Genomic DNA, 3,761 nt, shown 5'->3' on the forward strand with positions numbered 1-3,761 from the left:
GGCCAAGATTAGAGTGGACGGCGTTATGTCAAGGGTGGCTGTTGAAGGCTCCGTTAGTGCGGTCTGCTGGGACTCGCAGGGACGCAACTTAGGCTCATCAGCTATGAAGATCCCGGGGGTGAATGACCCTGCGACACTTGAAACTTTGGCATGTCGGGAGGCGATGGCCCTGGCCTTGGATCTTGGACTCACACATGTGATAATAGCATGTGATAACAAGGGTGTGGTAAGAGACATCAATCAAAAAAATAGGAGGAAATTATGCTGCGGTGGTAAAGGAGATAAACGCCACCTTGAATCAGTTCCATCAGTGTACCTTTATTTTCAAAGGTAGAGGGACAAACTTAGAGGCACATAGCCTTGCCAAACATGTTTTTGGGTTGGGTCTTGGTCGCCATGTATGGTTACTGAACCCACCAAATTTGAGTTGTACGCCTATGAGCATTATTGAGTAATAAAGAAAGTATGTTTGGATGCAAAAAAAATGGTTGTGGACCCTGAAGGTCAACCATCGCAACCCTTTGTCAATCGGTTGGTTCAATGAGGCCTGCTAGTTTTCTTTGCCATGTTTTGAATAAGCAATGATGGTTGGTAGTCTATTTAATAGGCTTCTTAGAACATGCTTAAGCCCATGCCAGATGGGCTGATCAGCACAACAAGTATAATCAAATAGGAATTTTAAAAAATCAAATAGGAAGAACGCAACAAAGGTAGAAAAAACAAGCCAATAGGAATGTGATTATTCTAAACAAATCAAAGAAACATTATGAGGCATGGTTGAGAAATAATTTTTCTAGTCGACTAAGCTCAATTAGTGCTCAACTAAATGGGCATGGATTTTTACCCAGGTCCGGACACTCCTCAGAGGTAAAACCCTACGTAATGCTTGCGTTTTATTGCTTTTGAGTGAAGTACAAAGTACAGATAATCTACCACAAGATCGATGTGTGTTAATCTGATGATTTAAGTTGTGTTCTATGGACTAGCCCCGAGTCTGGTTCATATAAGTTACCGGAGGCCTAAGATTACATGATTCTTAGTCGGCTACGTCAGTGGAGAGGAGTCATTGTCTTGAACGGCGATGCTTCTTCCTTTTCCTTTTAAATTGTCATGGGTCGCTCAAAGTGGCACATGATGTATCCGACAAGGGGGGCCTTAGCCCGGCCCACCAGACCGGGAGTCGATATGGTGAGATGCCTCCTACCTGGGGCACCTTTAAATAGCGATGTGGTTATTTTAAAACAATTAAGAGAAACATTCTGAGTCATGGGTTGAGAAAACAATCTAGTCGACTAAGCTCAAGTCAAAGCCAACTAAATTATGAGCAAGCTCGAGCTAGCAAGGACCACAAATAATTTCAAAACGAAGATCTAGGATCACAAATTAATTACTACCAGACCTTGAAGATAAGCTTTTCTAAAAAAGAAACATAAGAAATAAGTTGAATACATACAAACAACTTCATCTTCCCTCGGCAAGAACGGTCGCCGAAGACCCGTAAGACACCGCAACACTGCTAGTCGCTGATGGAGGGTACGACATAATGTACGAATCGAAGCCTTCGACCTGCATTAGCGCTAACATACTGTAGCTCATGTAAGTTGGCGAGAGGTCAGGAACGGATTGCCCACGATCTAGGTATTGCATGACCTTTCGCATACTGGGCCTTGCATCAGGCAATGGGTGGGAGCACAACAAACCTAGTTGCAGCACAAGGATAACCTCCTCTATGTCAAACATTCCCGCTAGTCGTGGATCCACCGCCTTGAGTAACGATCCGTTGCGGTGTCGCTCAAGCACCCAATCAATCATCACTACAGGGTTGTTTCGATCGCCTCACTCGATTGGTCGTTGTCCACATGCAACCTCGAGGAGAAACACACCGAATGCGAATACATCAGTTAAGGGCGTCGCCTTCCCGGTGCGCACAAGCTCTGGTGCAAGGTATCCCATGGTGCCGACAACATGGGTTGTTTGTGCAACGGTTCCATAGTCGTATAACCTTGCCAGGCCGAAATCGCCGAGGCATCCATTCATCTGTTCATTCAAGAGCACATTGCTTGCCTTGATATCTCGATGGATGACAACTTTTTCCCAATCTTCATGGAGATACAGCAATCCCGATGCAACCCCTTTGATGATCGAGAACCTTTCTGGCCAAAATATGTCTGGCATGTTCGGATCGTGCAAATACTTGTCAAGGCTGCCATTTGACATGTAGTCATACACCAAGATAAGCTCTTCCTTGCGCCGGCAGTAGCCCAATAACTGCACGAGATTCCGGTGCCGTAGACGGCCAATGCTCGCCATCTCGGCAACGAACTCTCGCAGTCCTTGCCTTGATTCATGTGACACCCTCTTCACTGCTATCTCCAAATTGGACGCAGAAAGGAGACCTTTGTACACTCTCCCGAACCCTCCCACGCCCAGTAAATTCCTCTCGGTGAACCCATCCGTGGCACGATGCAGATCCTTGTATGCATATCGGTGGGGGCCGAACTCATCTTCCCAGCCTTCACGCACCTCCGCGAACCGGCGCCGACGCCATAGAAAGAAGAAGACCGCAGCCAGCGCCGTTACGACGAGCAACACGCTGGCCAGTGGCAAGACGATGGCCAGGACCTTGGACCGAGGCTTGGGCCCCAGGCGTGGCAGGGCAGGAAGCTTGGAGAAGTCCAGTGGCGGGGCAGGCCCATCCAAGCTGAAGCTCCATCCGAGCAGGTAGTGATGCCCGGACACGACTCCTGACGACGCCGAGAAGCCCACGTACATGGCGTCCGCCATGAGCGTTGAGAGATCGATGGCTTCGGAGAGCAGAGGCCTTCTGGGCTTGGGCACTTTTAAGGGGGCTAGTGTCACCTCGAGTCGCTTGGACTGGGCGTCGTAGTCCACCCACACCTGCATGGGGTTGCGGCTGTTAAGCTTGAGGTCCGGGAAGGCGCCGCCGTTGTGGTCATAGTAGCCAGCCGGCTGGGCCTGCCTGGACACGAGGCTGTTGACGTCGATGCCAACGTGGTTGCTGTTGATGTCGCGGAACTCGGGGCTGAGGATGGTGTCCAGCTCGACGGCCAAGATGGGGGCGCTGGCCGTGCCGTTGGTGGCGTTAAGGAGGCCCAGGTACTGACCGGAGTTGGCGGTGGTGAAGTTGGTGGTCGGGGCGACGACAAAGGCGAGCCCATGGTCGCTGAGACCATCCTAGCCCGACACGATGGCGAAGACGAAGGACGTGGAGAAGGAGCGCGCCGCCGTGGCGTTGGCCGAGCCGCCGAGGAAGCGGAGCGGGGCGGGGTGGAAGGCGTGGGCTTTTGTCTGCTGCGTGAAGTTGGTGAGCGCGAGCAGGCCGCTGGGCGTTACGGCGGCGAGGCCGTCCAGGGTAAGGTTGGCGCCGGCGAAGCCTTGGTAGGCGAACTGGCCATCGTCCAACGACGAGGCCACCTGGCCGACGCTGTCACGGCTCAGCAGCAGGAGTATGAGCAGGAGAAGGGCCGGCATAGTTCCCTGGACAAAACTCGGTATGGCTGACCAAAACTTACTTTGTTTGCATGCGCTGTACTTTTACGGTGTGGTGGTTGTGCGGTTGGTGTCTGACTGACGTTGAGCATGCTGAAAGTCAGATATAGAGAGAGATGACAAGGACGTGCTGGAATTAATGCCACTCCGATGGCTATGGATGGATGGATTTTTTTTTTGAACAACAAAAGGCGCACTAGGGGCCAAACATTCTTATTTCAACTCAGAAACACCGTACAACATGAATTACA

General features: G+C 50.8%; 1 pseudogene; it reads right to left on the reverse strand.

Annotated features, from left to right (window-relative positions):
• Positions 1 to 1,461: 1,461 nt before the first annotated feature.
• Positions 1,462 to 3,492, reverse strand: LOC119327541 (annotated as a pseudogene).
• Positions 3,493 to 3,761: the final 269 nt, after the last annotated feature.

The sequence above is a fragment of the Triticum dicoccoides genome, chromosome 7A (assembly GCF_002162155.2).
Source record: "Triticum dicoccoides isolate Atlit2015 ecotype Zavitan chromosome 7A, WEW_v2.0, whole genome shotgun sequence".
NCBI classification, from domain to species: domain Eukaryota; kingdom Viridiplantae; phylum Streptophyta; class Magnoliopsida; order Poales; family Poaceae; genus Triticum; species Triticum dicoccoides.